The following is a 17,319-nucleotide window of genomic DNA, read 5'->3' as shown; positions in this document are numbered from 1 at the left end:
GTAGGCGTGGCCAACCACCTGGCTCCGCCCCCCTGGTGTGTCCATCAAGCTCTGAGGGAGGTGACTAGGGTTTAATGTGGTTGGCTGGTGTTACCTTGTGTAGGACTGGTGTTGTGCAGGGCGCTATGTGTGACTACCTGGCTAGTCCAAGGCATCACATAGGGAAGACACCTATCACTCAAGGATAGCGAGGTATAGGGAAGACACTTATCACTCAAGGATAGTGAGGCGTAGGGAAGTTACCCATCACTCAAGGATAGCGAGGCATAGGGAAGACACCTATGACTCAAGGATAGCAAAGCGTAGCAAAGACACCTATCACTCAAGGATAGTGAGGCGTAGGGAAGGCACCTATGACTCAAGGATAGCGAGGCATAGGGAAGACACCTATCACTCAAGGATAGCGAGGTATAGGGAAGACACCTATCATTTAAGGATAGCGAGGTGTAGGGAAAATACCAATCACTCAAGGATAGCGAGGCATAGGGAAGACACCTATCAATCAAGGATAGCGAGGCATAGGGAAGACACCTATCACTCAAGGATAGCGATGCGTAGGGAAGACACCTATCATTCAAGGATAGTGAGGCGTAGGGAAGACACCTATGACTTAAGGATAGCGTGGCATAGGGAAGACACCTATCACTCAAGGATAGAGAGGCATAGGGAAGACACCTATCACTCAAGGATAGCAAGGCGTAGGAAAGACACCTATCACTCAAGGATAGCAAGGCATAGAGAAGACACCTATCACTCAAGGATAGTGAGGCTTAGGAAAGACACCTATGACTCAAGGATAGTGAAACGTAGAGAAGACACCTATCACTCAAGGATAGTGAGGCGTAGGGAAGACACCTATCACTCAAGGATAGCAAGGTGTAGGGAAGATACCTATCACTCAAGGATAGAGAGGCATAGGGAAGACACCTATCGCTCAAGGATAGCACGGCATAGGAAAGACACCTATCACTCAAGGATAGCAAGGCATAGAGAAGACACCTATCACTCAAGGATAGCGAGGCATAGGGAAGACACCTATCACTCAAGGATAGCAAGGCATAGAGAAGACACCTATCACTCTAGGATAGTGAGACTTAGGAAAGACACCTATGACTCAAGGATAGTGAAACGTAGAGAAGACACCTATGACTCAAGGATAGCGAGGCATAGGGAAGACACCTATCACTCAAGGATAGCGAGGCATAGGGAAGACACCTATCACTCAAGGATAGCGAGGTGTAGGGAAGATACCTATCACTCAAGATTAGAGAGACATAGGGAAGATACCTATCACTCAAGGATAGCAAGGCATAGGAAATACACCTATCACTCAAGGATAGCGAGGTGTAGGGAAGACACCTATCACTCAAGGATAGTGAGCCATAGATAAGCTGCCAAGGATTTAAATATATGCTCTTTCTGAAATGTAGTAGACATGGGGGCAACAGTGTATGAATCATAGGAGAGCCTGGGGGCAAATACATAACAGGGGATGCTGGGGGCATATACATCACTGAAGGGCATATACATCATTTGGGGGGATAGACATCATTAGGGGGCATATACATCACTGGGGGCATAGACATCACTGAGGAGCATGGACTTCACTAGGGTCTTAGGCATCACTGGGGGCATAGACATCACTGGGGGCATAGACATCAGTAGATGACATACACATTACAGGGGGCATACACATTATGGGGGGCATACACATTACTGGGGGGCATATACATTACTGGTGAGGTATATACATTGCTGAGTGGGCATACACATTGCCTGGGGGGCATACACATTACTGGGAAGCATACACATACTGGGGCCAGGGGGGCATACACATTAATGGGGATGCTGTGGGGCATACACATAATGGGGCCAGTGGGGGGCATACACATGCTAGGGGGCATTCAAACCTAAGATGGTCTATTTTACTCTGGAGATGTGACATATGAACACATACCGTGTTCATATGTGTTGTAATTGTACAGTGGTATTTTGTAAGTAACTACTCAGTAGATCATTATAATAGAAAAAAAATAACTAAACAAAAGGCCTTCTAATATATAAAGCTGAATGTATGTGTGTGTGTATGTCTGGGTCTTGGCATCTGCACCGTCGCAGCTACAGCCACAAAATTTTACACACTCACACGTCTGGACCCCGAGAGCGTCATAGGCTATGTTTTAAGGGGAAATTTTAACCCCAAGCTTTACAGTTATTTGTCAAAAAACCTGCCTCCATTAAAGCGAATGGAGTTGGGAGCCACAGTGCAGCCAGAACTTCAGAAGAATGCACAGCCACGCCCTTATATGGAATGTTGGCGTGTCACAATGCAGCCAGGGAAAGAGACAGACACAGACAGGGATAGAGGCAGACACAGACAGGGTAAGAAACAGACATAGACAGGGTAAGAGACAGACACAAAGAGACAGACACAGACAAAGAGACAGACTGACAGGGAAAGAGATAGACACAGACAAAGAGACAGAGACAGACACAGGGAAACAGACAGACAGGGAAAGAAAGGCAAAGAGACAGACAGGGTAAGAGACAGACAAAGACAGGTAAAGAGACAGACAAAGAGACAGACAGGGAAAGAGACAGAGGGAAAGAGAGGGAAAGAGACAGACACAGGGAAAGAGACAGAGGGAAAGAGGGAAAGAGACAGACAGGGAAAGAGACAGAGAGGGAAAGAGACAGACAGGGAAAGAGACAGACAGAGAAAGAGAGGGAAAGAGACAGACAGGGAAAGAGACAGACAGGAAAAGTGACAGAGATAGATAGACAAACAGGGAAAGAGATAGATAGACAGACAGGGAAAGAGATTGAGACAGACGGAGAAAGAGACAGACAGTCAGAGACAGACAGGGAAAGAGACAGACAGACAAAGAGATAGAGAGAGAGACAGAGAGATATATACAGAGGGGGAGACAGACCGACAATGGGAGAGAAACAGAGAGACAGTTACTATCCCGGGCGTTAATACATTCTATTTATACATTCTATCCCGGGAATGTTAATATATTCTATTTTGTTAACAACAGTTATTAACCCGGGCAAAGCCGGATAGTACAGCTAGTTATAAATAAATGCAATTATTTAGCAAATCAGACTTGTTTTGTGTATGGTGGTAATATAGTAGATACAAAGACCTGCTGTTTCATTATTCTGAGAGATCTGTCTTAGATGGATAAAAGGATAGGTGCCTTTTGAGCATGGACAGTAGGAAGCTTCCATGCTGCGACCTGAAGATAACATGGTGCAGGTTACCTCTCTGTGATAGCAACTGCTGATAATTCAGAAAGACAGGGTGGACAGCAGTGTGACCAGCCTCTTCTTACCTCATCATGCCTTGTATCTCCAATATTGGATCAGAAAGACATGGTTGGACATCAGTGTGAGTGACCTCGTCTTACCTCAGCACCTCAACACCCCAAGTATCTCCAGTATTTGATGAGATAGACAGGGTAGACAGCAGTTTGAGCACACCCCTTGTATCTCCAGTATTAGATCAGACATAGGGTGGACAGCAGTGTAAGCAGCCTCTTCTTATCTCAGCAGCACTGGTATCTCCAGTATTAGATCACATAGACAGGATGAATAGCAGGATGAGCAACCTCTTCTTACCTCAGCACTTCTGATATCTCCAATATTTAATTATATAGATGAGAGTGGACAGCAGTGTGAAAAGCCTCTTTTTACTTCAACACCCCTGATATCTCCAGTATTTAATCATATACACAGCAGTGTTCTACTTACACTAGAACCACTGGTATCTCTAGAATTAGATTAGACAGGGTGGCCTGCAGTGTGAGCAGCTTTTTTTACCTCAGTAGTCCTGTTCCCTCCAATATTAGATTGGATAGACAGGATGAACAGCAGTGTGGTGTGAGAAACCTCTTCTTACCTCAGCACCTCTGGTATCTCCAATATTTAATCATATAGACAAGGATGACAGCAGATTGATCAGCCTCTGCTTACCTCAACACCCTGGTATCTTCAGTAGAAGATCAGATAGATAGGGTGGACAGCAGTGGGAGCAGCCTTCTTTTACCTCAACTCTCCTGGTCTTTCAAGTATTAGATCATGAAGACAGGGATGACAGATGTGTGAGCAGCCTTGTCTTACCCCAGAACCACTGGTATCTCCAGTATTAATTTAGACAGGGTGGACAGCAGTGTGAGCAGCTTTTTTTTACCTTAGCACTCCTGATATCTCCAGTATTAGATCAGATAGACAAGATGGGCAACAGTATGAGCAACCTCTTCTTACCTCAGCACTCCTGGTATCTTGAGTATTTAATCATATAGACAGGGTGGACAACAATGTGAGCAGCCTCTTCTTACCTCAGCATTACTGCTATCTTCAGTATTTAATCATATAGACAGGGTGGACAACAGTGTGAGCTGATTTTTGTTACCTCAGCACTCCTGGTACCTCATGTATTAGATTAGGAAGACAGGGTGGATAGCAGTGGGAACGGCCTCTACTTACTCCAGAACTACTGGTATCTCCAGTATCAGATCACGCAGGGTAGACAGCAGTGTGAGCAGCCTTATCTTACCTCACCACTCCTGGTATCTCCAGTACAAGAATATCCGTTAAGAACACATCTTCCAACACATGATGGTAGGGGGCAAAGCTTCGCAATACACATGCTCAATAGCACCTTTCTCATGAAACATATCTCATTTGTTATTGATTAGTTCCCTAGACAAAACAATTGTTATTTACTAATTAAAGGCATTTAGGAATATATTTATAATAGCATTTACTTTAGTTTTTTTCGTTTTTTTCTGGAGAACCCCTTTAATTACTATGTTGTTATTTACCTAAATTGTAGTGATTTATAATAGTCATTTATTCTTTCAGAATGTTTTTGATACAAGAAGCTGCTGATAAGTCTTTGGCTTTGTGATCTTTTTTGTTTTTTTATGGTAATAAATGTTACATCACATGAAAGCCTTATGTGTCTAATATATGTTTTCAAAATTGTGTTTGTTGCTTATGGCAACAGTGATCTACGCACGCGGGAAAACAAAATGGCGGAGTCTAATGCGATATTCACAGCAACTGAGAGCAAAGGAGGGATAAAATTCTTGTTTCTGCAAGGAAAGACTGCGAAGAATATTCATGGTGATATGTCGCAGACATTGGGGGATCAATGACCTTCATATTGCAGTGTTAAGAACTGGGTTGCCAAATTTAAAACGGGCCACTTCAGCACCAATGATGAGGAACGTCCTGGACGAATGAGAGTAGTTGTTGTTCCGGAGATCGTCGATGCTGAGCACAATCTCATACCGGAGAATCCACGAATTTCAGCTAAAGCAATAGCAGACATCATGGGGAATTCCCGTGAATGTGTTTGTGTTATTATCCATGACATTTGGATATGAGGAAGCGATCTACAAAGTGGATCCCCAAATGTTTGACAACAGATCAGAGAAGCAGCGAGTGACAACTTTCCGGTCCATTTGTCAGCGTTTCCGTACTGATAAGAACTTCCTGGATCAACTGGTCACTATGGATGAGACCTGGATTTATTTGTATGACTCTGAAAACAAGGAGCAGTCAAAAGAGTGGAGGCACAGTGGATCTCCTCATCCAAAGAAGTTCAGGGTGCAAAAATCAGCCACTAAGGTGATGGTGTCTGTGTTCTGGGATAAGAAGGGCGTGCTACTAGTGGACTACTTCAAAAGGGTTTCACCATCAATGCAAGGTACTACAGTCATATGAAAAGTTTGGGCACCCCTATTAATGTTAACCTTTTTTCTTCATAATAATTTGGGTTTTTGCAACAGCTATTTCAGTTTCATATATCTAATAACTGATAGACTCAGTTTCTGGATTGAAATGAGGTTTATTGTACAAACAGAAAATGTGCAATCCGAATTTAAACAAAATTTGACCGGTGCAAAAGTATGGGCACCTCAACATAAAAGTGACATTAATATTTTGTAGATCCTCCTTTTGCAAAAATAACAGCCTCTAGTCGCTTCCTGTAGCTTTTAATGAGTTCCTGGATCCTGGATGAAGGTATTTTTGACCATTCCTGTTTACAAAACAATTCCAGTTCAGTTAAGTTTGATGGTCGCCGAGCATGGACAGCATGCTTCACATCATCCCACAGATATTCAATGATATTCAGGTCTGGGGACTGGGATGGCCATTCCAGAACATTGTAATTGTTCCTCTGCATGAATGCCTGAGTAGATTTGGAGCGGTGTTTTGGATCATTGTCTTGCTGAAATATCCATCCCCTGCGTAACTTCAACTTCGTCACTGATTCTTGTACATTATTGTCAAGAATCTGCTGATACTGAGTTGAATCCATGCGACCCTCAACTTTAACAAGATTCCCGGTGCCGGCATTGGCCACACAGCCCCAAATCATGATGGAACCTCCACCAAATTTTACTGTGGGTAGCAAGTGCTTTTCTTGGAATGCCTTGTTTTTTTGCCTCCATGCATAACGCCTTTATGTATGACCAAACATATGACTGTACATTGAACTTTTGGACCAATTGAAGGCAGCTCTGAAGGCCAAAAGGTGAGGCAAGCTGTCCAAAAGAATCTTGTTCCTGCAAGACAGCGCCTCCGCTCACACTGCACAAGTGACCACGGCAAAACTGGCAGAGCTGGGCTTCCAGCTGGTTGACCACCCATCTTATTCACCAGATCTAGCTCCCTCTAACTATCATCTGTTTCCAAACCTGAAGAAACACCTCAAGGTACCAAATTTCACACAATTTCTGATGCCATGGATGCTATGGATGCCTGGTTTGAGGCACAACCGAAATCCTTCTTTTTGCTAGGCTTACAGAACTTGGAATACCGATGTAAGAAGAGTGCTGACTTCAGTGGAGAGTATGTGGAATAAAGGTAAAGTTTCATCATCCGATCTCGTTTCTTTCTGGGTAAAGCCAAAGACTTATCACCAGCCCCTCGTAGATGATATTGCGTTCTTTTATTATTTACAAATAAACCATGTTGATTACAAATGGGAATATACTCTTTCTTTCTAATCTGAAAGGGTTAATACCCCTATCCTCCATCCTTGCGAAAATACAGGCATACTGACCTTAGATATTGCCACCCTTCTATCTGGTTGCACACACTCACATACACCGCAATTAAATGTCTGTGTAGTACACAGAGATCAATAGCAATAAGCAGAGCTGGGCCCATCTATCCCCTCATCATACCCCTCTACATCTCTCCCCACCAGCCTCTTCTTCCAACCCCCAAGCAAATGTGCAAGAGAAGCAGCTCAGGATGTCATCAATCACTACTGGCGGTGACAGCGCGCCTGGGCTCACCAATGCTGGGATGTTTTAATAAGGCATCCATTAAAGCCCTCAAATAAATTGCAATTTGAAAACAGAAGAGGATCCAGGCCAAGTTTTTCTCATCCATCTTCCTGCGTGTCGTGTAATGTAATTGCGTTGTTAATTTAGCCAGGAACTTTCTCAGTATGCTGTTCCAGTGTCACTGCATTATTTCCCAGGAGACCGCGTATGACACTGACAGTATATATACTGCATAGGAACGGATGTATATAGGCATGTGATAGCCATTGTGTGTCAATTTACGTGTAGTTGTCAAGAAGTGATGTAAATAAACCTAAGTGTAAGTTTACTAACCATAACCATGTAAAGATATTTATGCAAAACTAGAATTTGGGGGATGTGTGCTCAACAGTAAGAGAATTCAGCGAACGCTGTGAAAGTAAATTTCATTTTAGGTTACATTATACATTGCGTCCACAATGCATACAATATACACATAATACAAATAAATGTTATAGCAGTGTATGCGTAAGATGTTGGCAAGCAGAAGACTGTTACGGGGGGCTGTCTGATAATAAAACCCAAAGGAATATCAGACAGTCAGGGTCCACCGTGCAAAGACTCTGCTGCAGACTATGGCAGAGGATAAGGGGTATATAAGTGTGCCACTGTAAATAGTAATAGCACAAGTGCAGAGTGCAATACCTCTGTTAAACTCACAGAGGAATATAATTAGGAAATAAAGCAATTCCTCCCTTACTTGGAGGGTGTGTGGTATGGTCTCTGTTAATGGTCACAGAGACAAAAGCAGTGAGTGTGAAATGGCACCTACCTAGGTCCGTTCCTCTAGCGGTGCCAGGAGACGGACAGCAGCGTAAGCCGCACAAAGCTCCTACCTGCGTTCGCTCCACTAGTGTGCGAGGACACGAACCACTAGATATGGCACCTGCCTAGGTCCGCTCCACTAGTGGTGCAAAACAGACGGACAGCAGCATAAGCCGCACAAAGCTCCTACCTATGTTCGCTCCCCTAGTGTGCGAGGATACAAACAACTGCCAGACGCAGTATAAGGAACGTTACCCTAGCGGCAACGTCCACCTACAAGTAGAATCACAAGGCCCAGCCGGACCATGTGCCTCAGGCACCTGCCTATGTCCGCTCCACTAAGAGGTAAGGATACGGACTGCAGCCGAAGCTGTAAGGTATAAGAACTCTACCCTGCCGGTAGCGCTCACCTAGCATAGACAGAGGAATGCCTAGAGGGACGTGCACAGAGCGTCTACTCTAATGCATGAACCAAGAGGACTGAGCGCCGGGCGGCGTACGTCAGGGTCTTATATAGACTCTGTGCCTCATCCAAGATGGAGGACACCAGAGCCAATCCGCTGCCAGAACGACAGCAATGACGTCACGCTGGCCTATCACCGAGCAAAGCGTCACAAGCACATGACCAGCGACCAATCGGCATAGAAGGTGTCAGAGACATGTGACCACGTTTCACAAACACATGACCAGCGGCCAATCAGCTTAGAGGTGTCAGAGACATGTGACCTCGTGTCAGCGATGATGTCACCCGCACATGTGCAATGGCTCCAAGATAGGACTTAGTCTCCAGCGCTTGCACATGTGCAGTAGCAAGAAATCCGAACATAGTCTCCAGTGCTCGCACATATGCAGTAGCAAGAAATCCGAACATAGTCTCCAGTCCCACAGCAACCGTAACAAAGACGCTCATATCCAACGTACCATAGCACTTGTGAACAAATATCGCAATCTGACAATGGGACAGGACTGATAGGAACTGATGTGTAAAGAGTGTGTTTCCTCAAAGGAATAGTTTGAAGGGAACAACTGTTGTGCAGTTACAAAATATAAAAGGTTGAGCCGGCAGCACAGAGGAGCCATTGATGAAAAAACTTGCATGGGAGTGGACGGGAAGGCAGAGGATCAGGCCTGAATTGACTATAGAGGAAGTACCCTGGAGCAACAAACTGAGTACAAAGACCTGAGTTCTACCATCTCCAGAGGACCGAAGACCAAATACGGTTTCCAGAGGAACACAAAGATTAAATACCATTTCCAGAGGAACCCGAAATCTGAATACCAAACACCGTCTCCAGAGGAAGACTAGACATTGTTGTCAAACACCGAAGGCAGAACACTGCTCACTGTTTCCAGAGGAAGGCTAGGCTTTCTGGTTAAACACCGAATACAGAACACTGATCACTGTTTCCAGAGGAAGGTTAGACTTTGTGGTCAAGCACCGAAGACAGAACACTGATCACTGTTTCCAGAGGAAGGTTAGACTTTGTGGTCAAGCACCGAAGACAGAACACTGATCACTGTTTCCAGAGGTAGGTTAGACTTTGTGATCAAGCAACGAAGATAGAACACTGATCACTGTTTCCAGAGGAAGGCTAGGCTTTGTGGTCAAGCAACGAAGATTGAATACTGGAGACGGGGAAATTAATATTCACTCCAGTGCAGTGTCCGGGTGAGCTAGGCCGTTACTTCCAGTCTTGACGTATGGTAGTAAGTAAATATAACTTATTACTGCAGTTACACTGTGGTTGCAGTTAATTGCCTAGTGTATCATAAAGATACAGTGGGGAAAAAAAGTATTTAGTCAGCCACCAATTTTGCAAGTTCTCCCATTTAAACAGATGAGATTTGCCTGTAATTGACATCATAGGTGCCCACAACTATGAGGGACGAAATGAGAAAACAAATCCAGAAAATCACCTTGTCTGATTTGGCAAGATTTTTTTTGCAACTTATGGTGGTAAATAAGTATTTAGTCACCTACAAACATGCAAAATTTCTGGCTCTCACAGACCTGTAACTTCTTCTTTAAGAGGCTCCTCTGTCCTCCACTCATTACTGTAGTAATGGCATTTGTTTGAACTTGTTATCAGTATAGAAGACACCTGTCCACAACCTCAAACAGTCACACTCCAAACTCCACTATAGTAAAGACCAAAGAGCTGCTGAAGGACACCAGAAACAAAGTTGTAGCCCTGCACCAGGCTGGGAAGACTGAATCTGCAATAGGCAAGCAGCTTGGTGTGATGAAATCAACTGTGGGAGTAATAATAAGAAAATGGAAGACATACAAGACCACTGATAATCTTCCTCGATCTGGGGCTCCATGGAAGATTTCACCCTGTGGGGTCAAAATGATCACAAGAACTGTGAACAAAAATCCCAGAACCACACAGGGGGACTTAGTGAATGACCTGCATAGAGCTGGAACCACCGTAACAAAGGTTACCATCAGTAATACACTACACCGCCAGGGACTCAGATCCTGCAGTGCCAGATGTGTTCCCCTGCTTCAGCCAGTAAATGTCTGGGCCTGTCTGATGTTTGCTAGAGAGCATTTGGATTATCCAGAAGAGTATTGGGAGAATGTCATATGGTCTGATGAAACCGAAGTAGAAACAGAACTCGTCATGTTTGGAGGAGACTTCATAAGAAGCATATGAAGGTCCTGGAGTGGCCTAGCCAGTCTCCAGATCTCAACCCCATAGAAAACCTTTGGAGGGAGTTGAAAGTCCGTGTTGCCCAGCAACAGGTCCCAAACATCACTGCTCTAAAGGAGATCTGCATGGAAGAATGGGCCAACATGCCACCAACAGTGTGTGCCAACCTTGTGAAGACTTGCAGAAAACGATTGACTTCTGTCATTGCCAACAAAGGATATATAACAAAATATTGAGATGAACTTTTGTTATTGACCAAATACTTATTTTCCACCATAATTTAAAAAAAAATTTTCCCAAATCAGACAAAGTGATTTTCTGGATTTGTTTTCTCATTTGGTCTCTCATAGTTATGGTCACCTATGATGTCAATTACAGGCCGACCTCATCTTTATAAGTGGGAGAACTTGCACAATTGGTGGCTGACTAAATACTTTTTTCCCCACTGTACCTTATATAGAACTTGAGTTTTCCTGCATAAGCTCATACTGTGACTAGAACTAGGTTAACACTGATGCTCCCCTCACAGAAAGATTGGGATTGGGGTTATTGCTAGGGAAGTTTGTTAACTGGAAACTTTAGTATTTGGATGTAATAAATCAGTTGATTGTTACCATGCATATTGCCAACTGGGAATTGAATTGCTTTGTATTGAACACTTGTATCACTTTTTTATTGTCTGACCTCTAACTCCTTGTAGCTGTAAAAGAAATTCTTGTTGTGAGTCACCACTGAGTCGCTTTTTTTGCGTCACTGCATTCCTTGCACCTGTTTACATAATCATTGCTACAGCTGCTTTATTTCAAAGTCCATAAATGCCCCCACAAAGTACCAGCCCCTGCTGTCTACTTTACTGTGTGTTCTAAATACCTTGGGGCAGTATGGTGGCTCAGTGGTTAACGCTGTTGCTCTGCAGTGCTGGGTTCCTGGATTAAAATCTCACCAAGAACAACATCTGCAAGGAGTTTGTATGTTCTCTCCATGTTTATGTGGGTTTATTCTGGGTTCTGTGACTTCCTACCACACTCCAAAAATATACTGACAGGGAATTTAGATCGTGAGACCCAACAGGGAAAGTGCAGTGGAAATCAATGGTGCTAGATAAGCCAATAAAATAAATAAATACCTTACCAGTCTGTGAGGGCCACTGTAAAATGTCTAAAAGAGTTCCTGCTATTTGTCTACAATGACAAACCGTTCCATCAATAGCCAGGTTCTTGTCCTCATCCGCTCCGTCTACTCCTGCAGTTACTACTTTTGTACTATCCTTCACGTTGTTCTGGTTTTAAATGAATTCAAGTTGAAAAGTTACGGTGTAATGAAAAGTTCTGTGACTTTATCCAATATACTTTCATTTCAATTCTATGCAATTACAAGAATGACATTCTTGTTGTTTCCATTCAGAGACTGACATAAATCTTTTGGTCAGTTCATACATGGTATACAGTGTGTCCACCCGTATCCTGTCCACCGCCATTAACTTGAGAACGGCGGAAGCTATAGGCATAGAAGTGGTGTCTAGGTATAGTAAAGTAGCCATGCGCTACACAATGAAACCAACTATAGCGCCACCTGGTGGAAAACAACGGAATTAGCATTTTTATCTCGAAAACGGAATGAGATAGAGAAAAAAAGTGAATTACAAAGTTGTAGGGTATCATCAATTCAATATGAATCGACACCTTGCATACAGAAATGCTATGATATGAAACCCATGACCCCCCCCAAAACATTGAATGCTGGTCACTCATATGGCGCTCATTTAACTTTGATGCGCAAAGTGACCCCCGTCAGCTGCAATGCACATCTGGACTCTGGACAGCATACTATATCTGCTGCATGTTGTGCAATATGGTAGGTGACACGTTTGCACAAGCATCTGTGATACGTCGTCGTAGGTCCTGCAATGTTGGTGGAGGGGTCGCATACACCTGCTGTTTGATGTGACCTCACAGAAAGAAGTCCAATGGGGTCATGCCAGGTGAGCGTGGAGGCCACTCCACACAGCCACCATACCCAATGACTTGTAAGAAGGTCTCCATGAGGTATCGCTTCACGAGTGAGTGCCTTGTGAGTTTTACACGTTCTAATCATAGCATTTCTGTATGCAAGGTGTCGATTCGTATTGAATTGATGATGCCCTACAACTTTATAATTCACTTTTTTTCTCTATCTCATTCCGTTTTCGAGATAAAAATGCTAACTCCATTGTTTTCCACCTGGTGGCACTATAGGTGGTTTCATTGCATAGAGCATGGCCACTTTACTATATCTAGACACCACTTCTATGCCTATAGCTGCCGCCGTTCTCAAGTTAATGACGGTGGACAGGATATGGGTGGACACACTGTATAATCAAAATCAAAGAAAGGAAAAGAGATCACACATGTTCACCAGTGTGCATGCACAATCACAGTTGAAGATCTTTACTACCAAGAAGGTCTTCTCTATGGACAAGGAGTATTTAGGAGCACCTGTCAGTTGCTTAAAAAAACCTTGACCTGAACACCTTCCTGATCTTCCCAATTCTGCTGTTTTTTTTCTTCTTTTTGCACTGCTTGCTCCATTGCAGAGATATTCACATTTTTACTTTTGGAACACAGTATGTGAATTCTCTGCTGGAATTTAATTTGGGCGTTTCTTTAGTCTTCTCTAGTGTGTGTTCGCTTTCACCCCTCCCAGTTGCTTCCAATTACAGGAGCTGATCTAGCAGTCTCTGACTCTGCAAGGCTGTGATTGGAAGAGTCTAGGGGGTAGAGGAGGGATTAAAGTGTACTTCCCAGTGCCTCTAAGTGGCCCAGGGTGGCAGCCATTGACAAGGTACCCGTTTCTTACTGCCTGGCATATCACAAGAAGATGGGCCGTCTTGGCAGGGTGTGTGGACTTCGTATAAAGGGGTACTACCGTATGCCCTTGTAGGCCACATGCTACAGTTGGCCAGAACTAGATGTTGGAAATTTCAATGAAGGAGACCAACAATCAAAATTAACAGTCTTTTACGAATCAGCCTCTTGGTGGGAACTGTGTAGAATAGATTGCAGATGCATAACTTCACAAACGTTTCTTTTGCAACACAGAGCATTTTCGCACACAGTCTCTTTACTTCTTCAACTTTATGTGTTTCTGTCTCAACTCATCTCGCTTCCTTTACTACACGCCAGCACGCTACTCCAGTCCAGTTAGTGAAAGTCCTATTCTCAGTGGTTTTGCATCCTCTCTTCCTCTTTAAAAGAACTATTTTGCGAATATGGCCAGTATTTAGCTTCTCTATTTCTGAAGCCTTGGACCTCCCAACTGGGGCAGACTGATACGACCCAACAACCCGAACCAAAGTCCCACGTAATAAACACACCACACATGTGTAACTTTAACTGTAACTTTTAAGGGGGGGCTAGATAACAATAACACTCTCATCTTTTGTGGATGGGTTAGGTCACAGCTCTCATCATCAGGCAATTGGCCTGGAAAACCATTAGTAACAAAGCGGTGTGCTCCAACTGGACTCGGTGCACGAACGTCTTTGTGTTAGCCTAGAAAACCACTGTGACTTATGAGGCATAATAGTAAACAATTAAAAAGGAAAAGAGAGCGAGGGTGGGAGATGAGTGCCGGGTCTCACAAAGGAGGTGAGGCTGGAAGCGGAAAAGGCAGGGGAATTTATGGATCCTGATATAAGAGGGGAAAAACGTGTACCGCCCCGGGGCTTGGCCGGCTGCCGAGCCGCTCGGATCTGTGCTTGTCGGTGGGTAGCTCGAGCTCTTCCCGGACCCGGGGGTCACGTCACTCTGAAAGGGGGTTGGCGCTACACGTAGGGACTTCGGTGGGGAGGTCCACGGCCGGAGCCGCGGTTGTTTGTAGGGGATTTAAGTTCGTGACGCCACCCACGGGTTGTGGTGAATGGATGGACACCACCGCTGCCGTTGACTAGGCCTCCCGGGGACGGTGTTGAACAGCTTGATGTTGACCCCTCCGTGGGTAGGGGGATGATGGTCCCGGGAGCCCGAGGGAGGTGCTGAGGCAAGGGGATGGATGCGTGCTGGGGGTACCGGTGCGGTGCGGCGTGGTGCGCGGCCCGAAGGCACTGTTGTACTCACTATGACAAACACGCTGGAGTCTCGGGTAAACTAAACAAGATGGTGAATGGTGCCCGCAGCCGGCTGCAGCTTTAGCCTAGTAGGTTGGTGGTTTCCGCCTTCTTCCTGCACCTCACTATGTAGAATTCACGACTCTTATGCCTAAGCAACGGTAGTCCGCTCCCCGGCTTGGTATGTGCCGGGAGAGCCCTTTTTGCCTGCAGACGCTGGCCCTTTGGGTCTCTATGCCTGGGCGGTGGCGCTACCCTAATGGTCAGGCTGTTGTCTTCAGTCGGGTCTTAGGTGGGAAAGGTCCTAAAGTCCAGTCCTCAATCAGTTGATTTGACTCAGCCCGGTTGTTTCTGGGCCTCGTACTGGGTCTGAGTACCCCTGCTGGTGCTACGATTTCCAATCGGTTCCCCGGTTCCGTACCGGGGGGCCACCGCCCGTCCCCGGTCCGTACAGTTCCACCGGCTGTAATCCCAGCTCCTGCAGGCGGCCACCACCGTCTGCCTCCTTGCCAGAGGTGACTGGGCTCCAACCCAGACACCTGATGTAGACTAGGGCAGGCCTGGACACAGATCTGCCCTTGAACTTGACTCTACTTCCCTCCTCTGTCAAAGCTAAACTTCATCTACTGTCTTTCCCGCCTCCGGGACTGTGAACTCCTCGGTGGGAGGAGCCACTGTCTGGCTCTGCCCCCCTGCTGTGAACATCAAACCTGGAGGGTGGTGACAAGGGTTTTTGTAGTTTGGCTGCTGTCACCTTGTTAAGGGGGGGTTGTTGTGTGTGTAAGGGCCTACCTGTGACAACCTGGCTAGTCCAGGGCGTCACAAACGCATCATAGAGAAGGAGGAAAAAGCGGATTTTACCTGGGATGGGCACTAACCATTTAATAACCTAACAAGGCACATCAGACAGGGGGCACGCAAGTGACAAACCCGGAGTGCCCCACACTCTCTTTATTCCATACTCACCTTTTACCTCTCTGAGTTATAAGTTCATGGCTGTACTCCTAGGCGTCCTGTCCCAAAGCCCGTCTCTGGTTAACCACTCCATACTTCCTGTTTACTCAGGATCATGCTATCCACTATCTCGGTCTCCACTCACATCAGGGACACTCACATCATGCGGCTTTGCTCACTAGCCAGACCCTAGGTCTGCTTCTAATGTATGCTGGGCCCTATCTGATCTCCTGACAGGAAACTGTCTCTGTTCCTTCACTTTAGCCCCTCAAATATTAACTCTCCCTACTGTTGGCATGATACAATCTACCACTGATAACGCATGTCACAGTACACATTAAACACCATAACAGTACGGTTTTAATAGCAGCTGGAAATACAACTCATAGCAACTCAGTGTCATTCAAGTGGATGGGACTAAGCTGAAATCCTGGCAAAGCCAATATTGAGAGTACCTAGCTGTGCCTGGTAAACAATCAGGGGACACAGGACTTGCTAGAACAACCCTGCAGCCCTCTAAACAATCAATGGGAAAGGGTCAACCAGATTTTTTAATTTTTTCCAGACTGTTTATCCAGAAATCTTGGACAAACAAAATTTTTGAGTTGGAAAGATTAGAAAACTATAGTGGATGGTAAATATAATAATTTTATTCATTTATATAGCGCTATTAATTCCACAGCGCTTTACATACATTGACTATGCTGTCCCCATTGGGGCTCACAATTTAGAGTCCCTATCTGTATGTCTTTCAAATGTGGGAGGAAACCGGAGTACCCGGAGGAAACCCACGCAAACACGGGGAGAACATACAAACTCCTTGCAGATGGTGTCCTTGGTGGGATTTGAACCCAGGACCCCAGTGCTGCAAGACTACAGTGCTAACCACTGAGCCACCGTGCTGCCCAATAATAAAATGTGTATATGTCTATAACTTGATCTACTGATAAAAACACACTAACAGTATCTACTGAGAGCTGTATTATGATTTTAAGGTCACAAGGAGGCTTGTGCAATCTTCACCACTGTCATGGCAGCATCAGGATTTGTGGAAACTCCAGATTCTTGCACTCTGCCATATAGCTTCTCTGATGTCTATGATAAGTACAGGGATACTTGGGCATTGACCTACAGACTTGTAGTTGATAGGCAAGTTTGTAAGAGTTAATCTCTACTGGTCTGCATAAGTCACATGCTAAGGGAGAGCCAGTCACATTTGCTCACCTCCTACTGTATACATGCTGGCTGGACTCTTTCATTAGTGCCAGCTATAGCTTGTCTATACTGGTCTGTATGGGTGGTTGTTGTAGATTATTTCTGTGAATGATCAAGGTGTTAACTCTTATTGTCCTTTTGTTGCTGCCTTACTTCTCTTGCTTTTCTCCTCAGTTTATTACTGTTTGTTCCTGTGAGTTTGCAGTGTGTCTGAGTTTCTGTTTTCCCCTGTCTGTCTAAATATGTGTTTCCATCACACTCCTGCCCTTTCCTTTTCTTGGGGGGAGGGAACAGA

Source organism: Anomaloglossus baeobatrachus, chromosome 12 (genome assembly GCF_048569485.1).
Source record: "Anomaloglossus baeobatrachus isolate aAnoBae1 chromosome 12, aAnoBae1.hap1, whole genome shotgun sequence".
NCBI classification, from domain to species: Eukaryota; Metazoa; Chordata; class Amphibia; order Anura; family Aromobatidae; genus Anomaloglossus; species Anomaloglossus baeobatrachus.
Note: the sequence above shows the minus strand (reverse complement) of the source record.